Below are 19627 nucleotides of genomic sequence, written 5' to 3'. Positions count from 1 at the left end.
GCAGCTGGAATTGCATTACAAGGCCTCACATGAAATACAGACGTTCATGGAAACCCGAGAGACCTGGGTCTTCTGAGCATAGAGGGCACCTGGGCAGGGGAGCAAGCAGGTCAGTCCATTCACTGGAGCACCCACTTGGGGTCGGGCACTGCTCCAGACCCTGAGCACAGAGCTATTACAAACACACAGAACTCCCTACCTGCCTGGAACTTACTACCTCCCAGCTCTACTTGTCAACTTTCTAAATGAAGAGTGATGCAGCAGCCAGGGAGAGTATGATCACGTCATCAGAGACAGGGACACAATGCAGCCGTGAGGATGACACACCCAGGGTGGCTCAGAGAGGCTGAGAGAACACAATTCCATGGACAAAAAACAAGGTCCTCCTGTGGGACACAGGGAACTCAGTTCAACATCCTGTGATAAACCACAGTGGAAAAGAACATGAACAAGAATGTATACATATGTATAACTGAATCACTTTGTATATAGCAGAAACTGACACAACATTTAAATCAACTATATGTGTGTGTGTGCTAAGTCACTTCAGTCACGTCCGACTCTTTGTGACCCCACGGACTGTAGCCCACCAGGCTCCTCTGTCCATGGAATTCTCCAGGCAAGAATACTGGAGTGGGTTTCCATGCCCTCCTCCAGGGGATCTTCCTGACCCAGGGATTGAACCAGAGTCTCTGATGTCTCCTGCATTGGCAAGTGGGTTCTTTACTCCTAGTGCTATCTGGGAAGCCCCCAATCAACTAATTGTCGATAAAAAAAATTACCACCAACATATGGGAAAATAACACATTAAAAAGAGAGAGAGAGAACGCAGTTCTAGTGCCCTGAACCACACATGTGGTAGACACAGTGATAGGCATCCTCCTGGAATAAACATGGCAACAGTCAGCTCACTGCACACAGACCTGTACTCACCCACTTACTGTCAGATGACGATTAATGTCACTTCACTGATTTTTAAAGCAACCCTTCAACAGACTATTAAACTCAGACTTTCAATGAATTAAAGCTGCCTTTTAAAAAAAGCTTTTTATTTTAGCCGTTAACTCATTATTTCCTAAAACTAAATCACATACAAACTTGTTGCTGATCAGTAAATTGCTAAGTAGTGTCGGATTCCTTATGACCCTGTGGACTGCAGCACACCAGGCTTCCCCATCCTTCACCATCTCCCAGACTCTGCTCAAACTCATGTCCACTGAGTTGGTGATGCCATCCAATCATTTCATCCTCTGCCACCCACTTCTCCTCCTGCCCTTGAATTTCCCAGCATCAGGGTCTTTTCTAATAAGTAGACTCTTCTCATCAGGTGGCCAAAGTGCTGGAGCTTCAGCTTGAGCATCAGTCCTTCCAATGAATATTCAGGGTTGATTTCCTTTAGGATTGACTGGTTTGATCTCCTTGCAGTCCAAATGTACATGCTATCCATTCTATTTAATGCTGAACATATTTAATTGATAAAGCAGTTTGCAGGCTTTGTTTCAATTCATCCAAATGGTCTTTTGTCCCTGTTTTACGAGAATTTCCAAGTGCTGCCAGATTTTAACCAGAACCAGCACTTTCCTAAAGAGTATCCATGAATCCCCAATTCTAAAGCGTGAGTGAGTTTTGTTGGCCTGCAGCTACACGACGGCCAAAATATTTCAAACTGGCTTTTATTTTGTGCCTCTATTGCGTGAGGTCTATAATTTCCAAAATTACTAAGCCGATTATTTTGTAAGTATAATATCCACAGCCTGGCCAACTCCATCTACTTTAGAAATGAGCACAGGGACTTATTTTGATCCTTCTGGTGCAGTCCCGGCAGTTTTATTCTCCTAGTAGCTGTTGTTTTCATATAGGAGTTTTAGCATATGAAAGTTTGCTACATAAAATATTGATTTTTTTCATTCATACATTTTTAACTGAAAGGCAGCTTTGATGTACTCAGGTGAGCTTATAAAGCATGAACTCTTATCATAGGTACAGTATATTCATTCACTGTATGGTCATGAAATTTTTTTTTTAAGAGTATAATTGCTTGACAATGTTATGTTAGTTTCTGCTGTACAAGTGTGAGCCATCCATATGTACACGTCTATCTCCTCACTCTAGAGTCTCTCTCCCGCCGCCCTCCCATCCCATCCGTCTACGTCACTACAGAGCACCGAGCTGCGATATAGCCGCTTCCCACTAGCTATCTGTTTTACACATGGTAGTATACATATGTCAGTGCTACTGGCTCAATTCACTCTACCCTCTCTTTCCCCTCCTGTATCCACAAGTCTGTTGTCCACGTCCGCGTCTCTATAAACAAGGCTATCAGTCAGTTTACAGAGGGCTGGGCAGCCAGTGGGACAGGCTGCTGTGAACTATACACCCTGGGAGATGTCATGACCATGGTGGTTCCTTGTGAGTGGTGCCCAGGACCACATGCCATTCATTCTGGTAAGCGCACATGGGGTCTCTGAGTGCATGAAACTCTCCATAGGTTACTGCAGGAAGTAACCCCCAAGTATCACAGACAGGACTTCAAGCAAGCCCCCCAAACCTGTGTCAGTACCAGACCAAGAGCCGTCATATTCACCGGTCCACACACCTCCCAGGAAAGGGCACATGTATGTTCACACAATCAAACCAAAATACGAAGGAATCAGGCAGTATGTTACTTTTTTGGAGAGACAGAGCCACATGGCTTTGAAAATGAAATTCTAGAGCCAGTCTGACTGGGTTCAAATCCTATTTCACTACTGCCTAGCTGCGTAACCCTGAACAAGCTATTTCACCTCTTTACCTCTTTAGGCCTCAGTTTCTTCATCTGTAAAACGGAGATAACTCAACCCAGAGATGTGATGAAGATTAAATGAGGTGATACATGTAAAGTATCTAGACAGGGCCTGACAATATAACCACTATTCAACCATTCAGATGTGGTGCAATATTGTACAGTATTATCGTTTTGGTAAGAAAATCAAAGCCGAAAGAGACCGAAGAGCTTGTCGTGGGTTTTAGAATTTGTCAGCGATTTATACCAGAATGAAAATGAAATCTATAAGTGTTTCCCTGAGACCAACTTTCTGAAAAGGTAAAGCCTACAACGTGAAGTCATATGTGGGTCTGAAAAGCAAATTCCTGTGCACGTCAGGGCTCTGATGATGACATGGGGTGTCCCTCACTGGCCACCTGAGCTGACGTTGAGTAGTTGCCTCTCCTTGTGGGGAGGGGAATACCCAGTGGACAAACAAGTCCAGTGTACACAATCAGCCATCGACAAGACTTCAAATCTTAGAAGAGAATCAGTGTCAAAAAGCCCTGGCATCTCTTCCAGGTGAGGGGCTTCCTGCTTTCATTTATGCTCTTTAAATATCAACCAATCCCCACTGTGTTCCGCTCCCACCTTGGAAAATCATCTCACTCATTTCAGTGCAAACAGTGTCCCTGCCTAGTGCCCTGAGGGAGCCAGGCTATTTCCACCGTGTGAAGTGGGACAGCTAGAAATCAGAAAAGAGCTGATGTGTTAACGAGCAGGTGCTCTTTATCTACTTCAAATTCCCAACTAGGGTCCAGGGAGAGTTGATAACTGATTTGGATGCAGATTACAGCTCTGAGATAATGGAAAACAACATCCACAGGAAAGCAGGTCTTCCCCAGCACCTCCATCCAGTGCAGGAGAAAGGTGTGGTCCTGCCTAAAGAACTGCACACGGACCTTGCGCACACAGCCCAGCTGTTCCAAAGTCGTCCAGAGCACCCACATCTTAGACTGCTCTTCAGAGTCTGTGTGATCATCACCCAACTAGTACCACTCTCTTAAGAAATGATATGGGGAGGGCTTCCCTGGTGGTCCAGTGCTTAAGAATCCGCCTGCCAATGCAGGGGACACAGATTCGATCCCTGGTCTGGGAAGATACCACATGATGCTGGGCAACTAAGCCCATGCACCACAACTGCTGAGCCTGTGCTCTAGAGCCCGGGAGCTGCAACTACCGAAGCCCTCACACCCTGGAGCCTGTGCTTTGCAACCAGAAAAACCGCCGCAGTGAGAAGCACACACACCACAACAAAGAGAAACCCTTCAGTTCAGTTCAGTTCACTCGCTCAGTCGTGTCCGACTCTTTGCGACCCCATGAATCGCAGCACGCCAGGCCTCCCTGTCCATCACCAACTCCCGGAGTTCACCCAGACTCACGTCTGGCTCGCTGCAAATAGAGAAAGCCTGTGCATAGCAATGGAGATCCAGCACAGCCAAAAATAATTAATAAATTTAAAACATGAAATGATATAGGGAGATTACACTGGGCAAAACTTAAGTCTGTATATCAAAAAGTCCAGGTAAACCAAAGTCTGAAGAAGCCAGGAGTGAACAGGTATGCTGTATAAGACAATCTGTGTAAAAGGCAGCCAAACCCCAAAAGGGTCACATGGCATCATCTCTGAGTGACATCAACATCTCACCCACAATTCCCATCACTGTTTCATTGAGATAGAAAAGCAGGGGAAAGCACCCAAACCCTGTTTTTCAACAGCTTAATACAAATGCATATGTTCTATTTTTAAATCAATGAACATTTATGATTCTCAAATGTCTTCATCATAAATATAATTAGTGTAATATTCTGGATCAAGCATAGAGTACAGTATCTGAAAAGTAGGAATAACATTATTTTCAGTCTAATAGCATTACCTGTTCTTACTCACTGCCTGATTATGAGTCCAATCAGAAATGATGTCCTCATAGCTGATTCACTTTGCTGTACAGCAGAAACTGATACAACACTGTAAAGCCGTTATACTCCAATAAAAATTAACTTAAGAATGACTGTATTTACATAAACATTTCTTATACATTGGTAATAAACTTTCAATATTTATCTAAAACTAAAACAAAAACAAAAACACGATGTCTTATGGAAACAGACAAATCGGAAGCAATCTCTCTTTAAGATAAATGTGAGGAAACAAAGGCTTGGAGACTTTTCATAGCTTATCTGAGGCCAAATCCTGCCAAAGACTCAAGCTGACCTCTGCTTATTCCACACAAGACAGAACCAGGTACCAGGAAATAAGTTTAATCTTTAGTGATGCTCCCTGGCTTACTGCAGAAGCTAGCTGTCAACCATGCGGTCAAGTCAGAAAAGGATTGAGGAGTCCTGCAACTGAAACTGAGAGGGGGCTGGTGTATACACTGGTTTAAGGATGTCCTCATTTACTGGACGGGTCATTCCAGCCAGTGTTGTCCTGCCAAAACCCTGATGCCACATGTTTGTGACAGCCAGTGACCACCACGATGAGTGAATCTCACCCCCAGGGTAATGCCCTCAGCTCCCCTTCCTGGCGCTCACGGCACACCTGCTGGGACTTCCTCGGACCGTGCCCCCCCAGACCCCAAACAGGCAGAAGCAACAGAACAATGACAAGTCACTATGGGGGAGGAGGAGGCACCAAATCCTGAAAGAACACTTGCAAACATGTGGTTGAAATGTCACCATCAATGAAGCGATAGGGAACACCGAAATCCTTAATCATGACAGGACGTTTTGCATATGGGGGAAAGGATAAAAAAGGAGAAGAGTGGGAAACAGTGCCACGTTTCAGATTAAAAGGGTAGTCCTGTTTTTTTACTAAAATGATCATTTTCACTTAATATTTTTTTTATGTGCTTACATTATGCTGTACCCTAGAAAAAAGATTTTCCCTTTTCTAAACCCTTCTTTAAAATCAAAACAAAACAAAACAAAAAGCATGTGCATTTGTCACTAAAGGGTTTCCCTGGTGGCTCAGCTGGTAAAGGATCCACCTGCAATGCAGGAGACCCGGGTTCAATCTCTGGGTTGGGAAGATCCTCTGGAGAAGGGAACAGCTACCTACTCCAGTATTCTGGCCTCCATGGAGTGTATAGTTCATGGGTTCTCAAACAGTCAGACATGACTGAGCGACTTTCATTTTTTTGTCACTAAAATTTATTTTACTAATAAACCCTATGCCAACAAAGTTGTTGAAACAAGGATGATGGAGAAAGGAAAAGTCATAAGTGGACATTTATAGCCTCATTAAAACTGAGCTTACCAAATGCTGGTCTTGATCTGGGGGAGACCCTCGAGGACCCACAGCCCAGGAACACCTGGTCTGGTCTGTTAAGTGTGTGCACATGAGTCACTCTTTAAGAGTGTTATTTTGGATACTGGTAAAATGAAATGCTCAGGGGGAAACAAACTGCTTTTGCTTGCGAGACAGTCAATAAATCGCCGCAGAACACAGATGATTTGCTTTGGGGACAGTAATTTGTGCACTTCTCAAGAGCAGGGGGCCTGCCTTCCCACATGGTACCATGGATGCCAGGACATATGTGTTAAGTGAACTGTTAAAGAGCAAATGCAACCACGTGGCCACTTAGGACACTCCTGGGTACCAGTTCTGCTCCCAGAGCCCCTGGTGAAGCACAGCTGTCCTTTCCTGGGGAGTGTACCAAAGGCTGACCACGCTCAATATGATTTTTTAAAAGTCTTCATTGAATTTCTTACAATATTGTTTCTTTTTTATGTTTTGGTTCTTTTGGCCACGAGACATGTGGGATCTTAGCTTCCTTGATCAGGGATGGAACCTGAATCCCCTGCATTAGAAGGTGAAACCTTTATCACTGAACCACTGGAGAAGTCTCTCAGTATGATTTAATACACTAATTATTAGTACTTCCTGTAAATATTTTAATTACATGAAGAATACCTATATTCTTATAATAATAGAAAAGGATATCTTTGCTGAATTCTTATAAATATATTAAATGAAAGTAACTGTCAAAAGGTCTCAATTTTCTCCTCTGTAAAATAAGGAATTAAACTTGCACCATCTCCATCTTAAGCATTTCAGGATTTCATACGGAAAGTACAACACAGTTCTGAGAAACGAGCACAGACATCAATGATGTCCTAGGGTGGATGGGGAGTGCTGGTGGCACCGGATCCGGGGTGAGCAATACTGAGATTCACTGCAGCATTATTTACAATAGCCAGGACATGCAAGCAGCTTAGATGGCCATCGACAGATGAATGGATAAAGAAGCTGTGGTACATATACACAATAGAAAATTATTCAGCCATAAAAAAGAATGAATTTGAGTCCGTTGAACTGAGGTGGATAAACCCAGAAGCCTGTTACACAAAGTGAAGCAGGTCAGAGAGAGAAAAACAAATATCATATATTAATGCGTATATTTGAAATCTGGAAAAATGGTGCTGATGAACCTATTTGCAGGGAGGATATAGACGCAGACATAGGAAATGGACTTGTGGACTCAGGTGGGGAAGGAGAGGGTAGGATGAACTCAGAGAGTAGCGCTTAAACATATGTATTATCACATGTAAAACAGATAGCAAGTGGGAAGCTGTTGTAGAGCATGGGGAGCTCAGCTCAAAGCTCTGAGATGAGCTAGAGGACTGGGATGGGAGGGGTGGGAGAGAGGTCCAAGAGGGAGGGGATATATGTATACTTAAGGCTGATTCGTGTTGCTGTACAGCAGAAACTAACACAACATTGTACCTCAATCATCCTCCAATTAAAGATAAATTTAAGGAAAAAAAATTAAGTGAGAAAAGGCTAGGACACATTTATATGCCGTCAGCAATTACTCATGAGAGAAGAAAGACACACTTTTTCAATAGGTACAATTATCCTCCTACAAGGACCTTTTGAAGACTAAGAAACACAAATTGGGTGACTTGCTAGGTCAGAACAATCTAGAATTCACTGGGTCCCCTACAGTCTGCATCACTGCTTGCGTCACATTCTGGTGATGCTTATCTGCTCAAACAGAGACCAAAGAAGGAAGAGGTTCTCTGAAATGACGTGCAAACTGCAGGGTGGACACAGGGGACAAAAACAAAGATAACAAGGCCCGGAACAACAGTGAGAAAGAGAAAAAAGAAACGTCTGCTTTCCAACTCCAATTAACTCAGAAAACAAGTCAGAAAAAACAAGTCAGCCCAGACAGTACTCATTGAAAAAGAGATGCTATTAAAAAAATTTAGAAGACTATAAACAGCACTCCTCAAGATGGAACTTCATCTTTATGACTGAAGTGCGCACCTTGAATTTGAAACATTTTCAGTCCATAAAAGACCCAAATTTTCCTGTAGAGAAGGAAAGCGAAATTAAACATTTGTGTACAAAACCCGGAAAAAGTGCTAAGTATTGTGTTTTGTTTTTTTTTACAAAGTAGCATATGTACCAATTAGAATCATTTATCTGCAGATAACAGGCTTTGCAGAAGGTTAATCAGAGCCTAGGATTAGAGACCAAACTGGAAATATTTTTTAACATACTTGTACCTTTATGCCATGAATACATAGGAGGTCTATCAATTAACTTAACGATCTCAAAAAATCCTCAAATCCCAAAACCTACCATCGGCTGTTTTTCTCCTTTAACTAAACAATAAAACAAGGTTAAAAAAAAAAAAGTAAAAGTATGTGCTCAGTCTTGTCTGACTCTTTGCTACTCCACAGACTGTGTGGCCCACCAAGCTCCTCTGTCCATGGGACTTCCCAGGCAAGAATACTGGAGTGCGTGTCGTCATTTCCTTCTCTAGGAGACCTTTCCGACCCAGAGATGGAACCCAAGTCTCGTGCAGCTCCTGTATTGGCAGGCGGATTCTTTAACACTGAACTACCTGGGAAACCCAAGGAAAAATATGGTTGCATATTAATCAGAGAAATCCAGTCTAGGAAAATCTAAGTGAATATTACAGAATCTTAAAGAGACAGGTACAGAATCTTAAAGAGACAGGTCACTCAGTACAAGTTCTTAGGCAGTGAAGGGTTTGAAGAACTGAGTATCATTAAATATTGAAACATATTCCTGCTTAAATGGTTTGCTCTTAGGTGGTACTCAGGTCAGATCAATGCCAAAAGCAAATAAGGAAGGAAACTCAATGAGAGTTGAAACCAAAGGTCACCTCTGCAGGGGATGAACCTCTCCGTTTGGAGCAACAACTCAACTTCTCTGTGGTTTGCAGAAACTTTCCAAAGGCACTGCTACAAATTTTGAGAAGTAGCTGTATTATTTTCACTTGTTTAATCTCAGGACCAATCATGTGCAACCATGTAACCAAGTCGAATTTTTTAAGTTATTCATATTAAAAAAAAAAAAGCCAGCAGAATTGTTGATTGGTCTCTCAGTCATGTCCGACTCTTTGCGACCCCATGGACTGTAGCCCACCTGGCTCCTCTGTCCATGTGATTCTCCAGGCAAGAATACTAGAATGAGTTGCCATTTCCTTCTCCAGGAGATCTTCCTGACCCAGGGATCAAATCTGCATCTCCTGCTCAGCAGGCAGATTCTTTACACCTGAGCCACCTGAGAGGCCCCATTTTATGGGCACCACCTCTTTAATGCTTACAGTAACCACGAGAAATAGGTATTGTCACCTCTGTTCTGCAGAATACAATAGAACAGAAGCTCTAACATGGATTATACATCTCCTGTGCACCAGCCTACACAGCAACTTATCCTTCAATGCTCACAAGGAGCCTATGATGTGGACACTGCCTGTATCCTGATGTGACAGGTGAAGAAACTGAGGCACAGAAAGTGAACAGCTTTCCAACATCATGCACACTGCACGTGGCTGACTCCAGATGCTGACCCAGAGCCCACTCTCACCAAAGCCACCAGCCCCAGGAAGTTCTGGCTCTGTCCACCTATGAGAAGAGCTCCAACAGCAGATGAGAGGGGACCAGAGCTGGGCTGCCCAGATCTGGAGCCCCCCCACCCATAAGCCAACTCATAAATCTAACTGGGGACCATCTCAAGTTTCCTAGAAGAACTCATAGTCAGGAAAATATGCCTTGCCTCAAAGCTGGCACTGCTCCACGGCCCCCGGAGCATCTGACCAGCATAAATGGCATCCCACGGGATACAGGCAGTGCCCACATCCCAAGATAAATAGCCCGGGTAGGGACGATGCCCGATGTCCACCCAACACTCATCCATCACTTAGTTCCTACAGTCAACCATGGGCTGGACCACGACAGGCTTTCTTGGTCACTGAACTGAACAGGCCAAGGACTCCCTCAGCTGCTGACAATGCATGGAGACAGACAGACAGACACCCGGGAGAACAGTGGACCAAAGGCTGTGGAATGTGGCCAGTTGCTTTCAAATATTCAGTTGAGGTGGGTATCAAGTGGGGATGGGGTAGAGTCAGAGGGTATTTGAGAAGGCGACCAAAGCTGAAGAAGGAGGCAGGAGCTGGGTGTCTCAGAAGCGAGATGAGGCTCCTGCCCTCCAGGAGGGAGGCAGAAAGTCAGGTGAGGGCAGTCTCACCAGGAGAGAGACTGCTGGCTCCTTAAGGACAGACAGAGGCACCAAGCAGAGATGCAACAATGTCTCCAGAGCTAGGCTGGCGGGGGTGTACCAGGAAGGAGGATTTCAGCCAAGGGAGGAGCCCACCGTTCCCACCCAGCATCTGGGACAAGGATGTGCAGGCTGGCGGCACCTGAGTCCCAGTTCTCCCCAGAATCCTGGCGTGACTAATGTATTATCAAGGCAAGAGGCAGCGGGTAAACATCAGTTTGGCTACTAAATGAGGGCAGAAGCCACCAAAATGAACAGGCACAAGGGAGCACCCATGGTCCCCAGCTCACAAAACCCACCATCTGCATTGGCAAGGGCCACGTGCAAGCAAGAAACAACGCGTGATGATCAGCAGAATTACGAAACCACCTTTTCCCACAGAATCTTACCCTGTTGGATTAGGGCACTTATTACAGACTAAGCATGTTTACTAACAACATGAGTCTATGCAGAGAAGAAAACGATTCAAGCATGTGCACCCAAATTTAGCTAGTGTTAACTCCGGGCTTTGGGAGAGACCAGTCACATTCTATGTTATGGATCGGGGTCATTTAGATTTTTTGCATGTTACATGTTCTGTTAGTGATTGGAGAAAATATACCAGGTCTCACACCAAATGAGAGTGTTTACAAATTCATCTGTCAGGTGGCAGTCCACTGATGCAACTTTCTGCATCTCCACGAGGGACTGAGCCTCGAAGAGCCCCAGAATTTGCAGAAAAAGCAGCAGCAAGCGAACACCTGGGGAACCTCAAAGAGAGCCAGGGAAGTGCACATGTTTCAGGGCCCCGGGCGGTTGGCGAGGGAGTGCTCTGGGCACAGCCAGAAGCAAGGACTGCCTCTCACTCAGACCTGCCCCTACAAAGCAGGGGGGAGGTCCTTTTCAGAGGCTGTCCCTCCCACTCCTGCCAGTGACCCCACAGGACAGACTCCACACACTCGTTTGTTGAGTGAATACGTGTGAAGAAGGGAGAGGAAGGAGAAGGGAAGGAGGAGACAGAGAGAGAAGACGACAAGGAGGGCTTGGGTGGTGGTGGGCAGGGAAGTGGGTGGTGAGGGGGGAGGGACAGGAGGAAGACGGTGGGAAAACAGGGAAGGACACCCAAACTCCGCTCGACAAATAAGGCGCTGCCATTACTTTATGATCATCAGGTGTACACATGAATTTAATACCACAGTTTTTAACATGCATTACCTTTTACTTCCTTTCCAGGCTGTAGAGTCTTGTTAGCTTCCAATTCAAGAGTCAGAAAGAACAGGAGAGGTGCCCTGGATGTCCAGTTGGAGACAGCTAAAATAAAAGAGCAGAGATGATTATGATTATTCTGGAGAAAAAAGTGATTAGTTTTTCAAATATCATTAAAGAGAAACTGATTTTCACTGTGTAACAGAGAGTGTGTATTTCCTAATCTACCTGGGAAAAATCTGGGTCCAGAAGCCTCTTTCTTATAGAGCTGCTCAATTTGGGAAAAAGACAAGTCAACTATAAGGTGGGCTTTGCTTGTGCCCTTAAAGGAAAACAACTTAAAGAGCCTGTGGGCTGCCACTAGCCTGGAGATCCCTGTGAGCCTCTCCCTCGTTCCAAGCCTAGCATCCCCAGCAGGACACAGCATCCTTGTAATTCACAAAACTGAGCAGGAAATGATGTCGCCTCCTCACAAGAAACTGCATAACTGGGGAGAAGAGAGATATGTTGTTTGTACTGCAGAAACTTTGTTAACGTTTGCAACAGAATAAAATATTACAAGTCAGCATTTTTTCTTATCTTGTCCTCCAAACACAGTTCCTACCAGAGCTCACAAACATGTGCCTCATTGTTCTGGGTTTTCTTTATTCTCCTGATGCAAGGTCAGCTCTTGGAGGCGACACTATCCCAGTTTTTGAGTATTTCATTTTTAGGAAGGAAATAATTAACACTGACTGGGCACGTACTCAGGTCCAGAAACAATGTGACTCCACTTTACAAATGTGGAAAGAAACGTGGAAAGAAACTTTTTGGAGGAAAGTCGTGTTCTTAGGTCTGTTGTTTAGTCACTGAGTCTTGTCTGACTCTTTCACAACCCCATGGACTATAGCCTGCCAGGCTCCTCTGTCGATGGGATTTCCTAGGCAAGAATACATGGAGTGGGTTGCCATTTCTGTAAATGTTCTTACTCTATTTGGAGACACTTGGATGAATCATGAAAGTGATTGTTATGTGGACAGCTAGCAGCTCAAGAAAATGTGATGGAAAACTTAACCATCTTTTCCTCTAGCATCTGCTTTCGACTGGTGCCATCAGCCCAGATAATGACATCTTTGCTTACTTGACAGTGGGAGCCAGCCAACAGGGAAGGAAGATGCTCTGTCATAGATACCTTTTTTATTGAGATTTATTCCATGTTTTGCACGGGTACAGGTGTAATCAACAGTATGATTTTTTAAGGAGGCACTTGGGACTTCAACAGATGATGCCTGAGAACCACTTCATTAAGGTGGACGCCGGTTTCCCCCCAGCATTAGTTCCTTTCTGGAGCAATATGTAGCGAGCAGTGTGCCAGGAGTTCATGAGTAAGGCTGCAAATCTTGACCTAGATTTTGAATAGCTTCAGAAAAAGTAAAAAGCAAGCCTGAAAATGTCTATTTCAATAACTAACACTGATAATTCCCACTCTCACATTCAAAACTTTCAAAATAATCTACTTTCCCTTTGTCTCACTACTCAACAAGAACATAAAGTCAGAATTAGCACTAAATTAAAATAGAAACATAAACCCCAAGTTCTACGGGCTCTTTTTGATTGCTTACTGCCTGCAGTTTAAGATTTTATTTGCTTGCTGAAATATAAGGGACACCAAAAATTTAAATGAATAAAATCACAAACATTTATGAGGACATTAGAGAAATTTTAATCCAAAACACCTTTGGGCCCAATTTGAATTGACTGTGACCCATAATAACAAAGTAAAAAGTTTTGCATTTTACTATTTTGAAAACAGGCTTTTGTTTTGTTCTAATATTGTATCAAAAATTCCTTTTCATCTTTACTATTATTTTTACCTTTTCCTTCTCTTACTTTGGAAGAGAGAAAGTAATAAAGAGTAACAAAGAAAAAGCAATAAAGACAGAAAAGCCATGCAATTATGACTGGAATGAGGAATAACACCACAGATGAAGAACTTCAAGACTGGAATTATTTTCAAAGTTGTCATGTGACCTCAAAACCATCGTAATAAAAATAATTCACAGCATAAGTCTTTCAACTGACTCATTTCAGAGCAGAGGAAAGCCCAGAGTGGCCAAGTGACCTCTCCAAAGTCACACAGCAAAGCTGGTCCTAGATCTCAGATCTGCTAGGTGCCAATCCAGTGCTCTATCAGATCATAAATTTCAAAAGCAACCCCCCATGAGCTCACAATTTCATCAGCTTTTCTACTTATTCATTATCCTACACAGCATGGACACCTCTTGATGAATCAACTCAACTTTATATTAATACAAGTGTTAGCTGCTCAGTCGTGTACGCCTCTTTGAGATCCCATGGACTGTAGCCAGCCAAGCCCCTCTGTTCATAGGATTTCCCAGGCAAGAATACTGGAGCGGGTTGCCATTTCCTTTTTCAGGGGATCTTCCCAATCCAGGGATAGAAACCCCTATCTCCTGCATTGACAGGCAGATTCTTTACTGTCTGAGCCACCAGGGAATCCCATATTAATACAAAACATGGTTCACAATGATCAAGAACATATTCTGCCTTTGGTCCACAGATACAGCTAGAATAAACCACTAAAGGCCATGAAATACTCTTAGGTTGTCTAACCTAGAAACATCTACTCTAAAAACAGAATTACTGGACTTCCTTGGTGGTCCAGTGGTTAAGAATCCATCTGGCAATGCAAGGGACTCGGACACAGGTTTGATCTGTGGTCCAGGAAGACCCCACATGCTGCAAGGAAACTAAGCCTGCGGGCCACAACTTGAGAATAGCCTCCGCTCACCCCAACTAGAGAAACCCCATACGCAGCAACAGAGACTGAGCACAGTCAAAAGTAATTAAATTAATTTAATTATTTTACAAAATAAAAATAGAATTACCCTGTCTTGTTCATAGTCCCTTGGACTGCAAGGAGATCAAATCAGTCCATTCTTAAGGAAATGAACCCTGAATATTCATCAGAAGGACTGATGTTGAAGCTGAAGCTCCAATACTTTGGCCACCTGATGTGAAGAGCTGACTCACTGGAAAAGACCCAGATGCTGGGAAAGATTGAGGGCAGGAGGAGAAAGAGAGAACAGAGGATGAGATGCTTGGATGATAGGCTCTGGGAGATAGTGGAGGACAGGGCAACCTGGTATGCTGCAGTCCATGGGGTCAAGCGATCGAACAACAACAACAACTCATAGTCAAATCACAATCACAGTTTTGCTACAATACTTTTTTCCAAGTAGATTTTATAGCTAGCCATCAGGCAAAATCCCGGTATTCTAAAGCTTACAGAAGCAGTTTTTAAAGTAAGGATTTCAAACTAATTTACGACTACATCCATCACTTTAGAAGATCTCTTGTTCTCTAAAACCGGAGTCATTCAAGAGCACTTAAACCTACCCCAGTCAGCAGCTTATCATCACTAACAGTCACTTGTTGACTCCCCAGTAATTTACACTGAACAGCGGTGCGTGCAGGGGAACCAGAAAGCAGGAGAGGATGTTGTGCCCACTGCAGAGTGTCCACTGGGATCACTAGGGTGCCCTCACAGTGGTAGGGGAGTCAAGGTTTGCCTGTGATGGATGGATATGTGTGCATGTGTGTTTAGAGGCATAATCAGTACCTTCACAAGTGGTTTTCCCAGAGATTATGAGTTGACAGAGTCAGTAAAAAGTACATGTAGCAAAGCAAGGCAAGGTAAATTAAAACAAGCCAAGAGATGACAGGCAGTTCCTGCTATACATGCCCCCCGAAAAAAGAAAAAAAAATGGTGTAGGAAACAAAATGTCCATTAAAGATATTCCTGTCCTGAAAATATGTAAGCAACAAAATACTTTCTTTATAATTTTCCACATTACCTCATTAATGGTATTAAAACTCAGAGAAAGACAACAACATACAAAAAAAAAGAGAGAGAGAGAGGACTTTCCTGGTGGTCCAGTGGTAAGAATCCACCTTCCAGTGCAGGGGGCATGGGTTCGATTCCTGGTCAGGAACTAAGATCGCATATGCCCCTGAGCAATTAAGCCTGTGAGCCACCAGTACTGAAGCCCTCACGCTCTACAGCCCATGCTCCTTCAACAAGAGAAGGCTCTGCAGTGAGGGCCCACAGCTCCTCTCCACAACCAAAAAGAGCACAGGTGTAGCAACGAAGATCCAGCACAACCGAAAAAATAGACAGGATCTGAACACTAATTTTCAACAAAGAAAACCAATGCCAAGGGAGCACAAGAGCTCTGCTACATAATTAGTCAGTAGGAAATGCAAACTAAAACCTCCATGAGATGCCGCTGTATACTCATGAGAATGGCTAAAGTTACAAGGATAAAAACATCAAGTGTTTTGCATGGATATGGAACAACTGAGAGTCTCATACAATGTGTTTGTATGGGGATGGGGGTGTTAGTTGCTCAGTCGTATTCGACTCTTTTGGGACACTATGGACTGTAGCCCACCAGGCTCCTCTGTCCATAGGGATTCTCCAGGCAGGAATACTAGAGTGGGTTGCCATTCCCTTCTCCAGAAATCTTCCCAACCCAGGGATTGAACCTACATCTCTCTGCATTGCAGGCAGATTCTTTACTGTCTGAGCCACCAGGGAAGCCCTAAGTCAGGGCAAATGCCCCATCACCCTGGAGCTACAGAATATAAAGGTGGTGACTCCCTAAGGAGTCCAGGCAGTCGAAGCTGGACTACAGCACTGGAACCAAAATATTTACCTGATGGAGACTCCTGAGTATTCTTCCATCAGCTGAGATCAATCCTGCTTTCACACCTTCACTAACCATGTGACCTTGAGTGAGTAAACCTCTCAGAGGCCAGATTTCCTGGTCTGGAGATGGAGATAACTACAGCCAGGACCTCACAGGTCATCTTGAAGATTAAATGCCAACAGATCGCAAAGGAAGTAGCTAAAGACGCGTTCACTCACTGCACGGGACCTCGTAGCTGAGCCACCTCCTTCTGCCCACTTCTCATCAACAAATGGAAACAGTCCCTACTTTGGAGTTAGATGTTTCAGTAAAAACATGTGAAGATGCCAGGCACACAAGAGTGACTCGATTATGAATCACTGATTTCTAAACATTCTGGAAAATTAACTTGTATTTCCCAAAAGGCAGGATCATACAGCTAGAGACATCTTCTTGAGATTCAAACTAAAAAGACCATAATCACCTTACTGTCAGGCTCCTCACATGCTGTGAACTCACCTTAAAAAGAGGGCTTTCATGTGTTCCAACAATTAAGTTCTTTGGACTGAGTTGAAATAGATCTATTTCTCTAGACTTGACAAAAAAAGAAGCATATGAAAAGTTTCAATAAATTCACTCAGATGTGTTCTGTTCACTGATTCTCTACATATAGTAACACTTAGCAAACCCATACATATCCAAGATAGAATTTTCTGAAGAATGTCACAATGGAAAACCTGTAAAATGTTTCCTCTAATGTCAATGTCACAAAAATATTTTTAAAGATAAATGCACCTGGTTTCAAATAATATATTAAAACAAATGTTGCCCATCTCAACTGTTCATTCTTAACACTCTTCAAAATGGTACTCTGACACACAGCTTATTATACAAATACATTTTTTAAACCTAGCACAGTTATTAATTGCTTGCAATCCAATTATATACATTGTCATTTTCCAGGGTTTTAATGATTCTGAGTCAGTAGCTGGAAATCGACTTCCCTGGTGACTCAGATGGGAAGTGCAATGTGGGAGACCCAGCTTTTATCCCTGGGTTGGGAAGCTCTCCTGGAGAAGGAAATGGGTACCCACTCCAGTATTCTTGCCTGGAGAATTCCATGGACAGAGGACCCTGGCAGGCACAGTCTTTGGGGACACAAAGAGTTGGACACAACTGAGCGACTAACACACACAGCTGGAAATTATAGCTCATTTAGAAGAGATTAATAAAATAACAAAACAAATGGAGTTTATAGCGGTTCCCTGACTAAGCACCAGCCGAGATGGGTGGGACAGTTATTTAGACGCATGAACATGAATATAAACCAGAATGATCTTGACATATTCTGTGGGGCGAATATGCTAATCTGGAAAGAAGGAACAGAGGAGCTTCCTTCCTTCAAAAATTTTAAACTTGTACAACACCAGAGACTTCCCAAATCCAAAATAAACTAAGAGAGATTTTCTTTTTGGTCAACACGGTTCTTCCAAAGTCACTGTATTTACAATCTCACTTGATTTACAAAAATAAACTCAAATTGGATTAAAGACCTAAATAAAAGATCGGAAACTATAAAACTCCTGGAAGACAACGAAAGCAAAACACTCTTTGACATGACTTGTAGCAATATTTCTGTCTCCTCCGGCAAAGGAAATAAAAGCAAAAATAAACAATTGAGGCCTAATTAAATTTAAAAGCTTTTGCACAGCAAAGGGAACCATCGACAAAACAAAAAGACAACTTCCTGAACGGGAGATAATATTTGCACATGATACATCTGATAAGGGGTTAATATCTAAAACACATAAGGAGTTCACACAAAATATCAGTATCAAAATAACAAACAACACAATTAAACAGTGGGCAGAGGATGTGAATGAATAAGTGTTTTTCCAAAGAAGACACACACATGACCAAACAGGCACATGAAAAGGTGCTCACCATCACTAATCATCAGAGAGAAACAAAGCAAAACCACAATAAGCTATTAGCCCACACCTGTCAGAATGACTGTCATCAAACAGACTGTAAATAACAAAAGTTGCTGAGGATGTAGAGAAAAAGAAAGACTTGAACACTGCTGGTGGGAATTTAAACTGGTTTAGTCACTGTGGAAAGCAGTGTGAAGGTTCCTCAAAACACTGAAAAAAAAACCAAATTACTCTGTACTTCTTCATCCAGCAGAACCTATTGTAGAAAACATGTATTTTGTAGTTACTCAAATTTTTATGTGCAAAATCTCTTGCTAACCTACATTATGAAAAATATTTCTGTCAAGAAAAAAAACAGGGATAAGGAACCCATTAAAACCTAAGATAGAAAGCATTTATCTTTTCTGGAGGCTGATATTTAAATTTTCTTTCATTTTTTCTACTATGGTAAAATACACAATACATAAAACTTGCCCTCTTAACTGTCTTTAAGTGTACAGTTCAGTGGTATTAAATACATCACAATGCTGTACACATCACCACCATCCATCTCCAGAATACCTTTTATCTTGTAGAACTATAACTCCAGACCCATTAAACAATAACTCCCCATTCCCCCTTCCCCAGCCTCTGGCAACCACCATTCTAATTTCTGTCTCCATGATCTGCCTGGATCATGGAGTGATCAGTGAGTGGAATCATATGTATGTCTTTTTGTGATGGGCTTATTCCAATTAGCATAATGTCCTCGAGGTTCATCCATGTTGTAGCATATGTCAGAGTTTCTTCCCTTTGTAAGACTAAATAGTACTGCATTGTGTACCAACCACATTCTGAGTAGTCATTCATCATTTGATGGACACGAATTGCCTCCGCATTTTAGCAGTTGTGAATACTGCTGCTTTGAACACGGGTGTATTGAAACAAAAATCTCTTCTAGACTTTGCTTTGCATTCTTTTGGGTATATACTCACAAGTGGAATTACTGGGTCATATGATGATTCAACTTCTATAAATTTTAATTTTTAAATGACTATCTATTAAATAAGTCACTATGTTCCTTGAAAACCAAAAATAGAAATTATGTAATACTATTTAAATAATCCTAGTATATCATGCCAAAAAATTATGTCAACAAATTTCTGTTTTCTGCTTTGATTATAAACTGGCAGACTTCCATCCTCCTGGGCATCTATAAATACCAAGTAAGAGATAGTGTTGATGAGATTCAAATCTCCTTTTTTTTTTTTCCTTAAAAAATTAGTCTACATGATAAAAAAAATTAGTCTACACGATATAGTCAATGTTGGACTACAGGAGCTCCAAGAATCACTTAAGTTGTTTGAAAGGCAGACACTCCTTATGTTCATTGAGAATGTGGGTACAGTTTTCCCACATTATTATTATTTTTTTTATCCTTAGGAGAACAGACCTGTTTCACAACCCTGAGGTTTGAGCTCTCTGGTCTAGG

General features: G+C 42.6%; 1 protein-coding gene across 2 annotated transcripts in view; it reads right to left on the bottom strand.

Annotated features, from left to right (window-relative positions):
- Positions 1 to 19627, bottom strand: part of FAM110B (family with sequence similarity 110 member B) — a 153326-nt gene that overhangs the window by 109638 nt on the left and 24061 nt on the right. Inside the window, exons 3-4 of one of the 2 annotated variants that reach the window (XM_055546042.1) lie at positions 12703 to 12930; positions 11541 to 11636 (exon numbers count right to left, since the gene is read on the bottom strand). The gene's annotated coding sequence lies outside the window, so the exon portion shown is untranslated. The remainder of the gene's footprint in view (positions 1 to 11540; positions 11637 to 12702; positions 12931 to 19627) is intronic. The other variant, XM_055546041.1, reaches the window with a different exon arrangement.

Source organism: Bubalus kerabau, chromosome 14 (assembly GCF_029407905.1).
Source record: "Bubalus kerabau isolate K-KA32 ecotype Philippines breed swamp buffalo chromosome 14, PCC_UOA_SB_1v2, whole genome shotgun sequence".
Taxonomy (NCBI): Eukaryota; Metazoa; Chordata; class Mammalia; order Artiodactyla; family Bovidae; genus Bubalus; species Bubalus kerabau.
The sequence above is the reverse complement of the archived record's forward strand: the minus strand, read 5'-3'. Positions and strand labels throughout refer to the sequence as shown.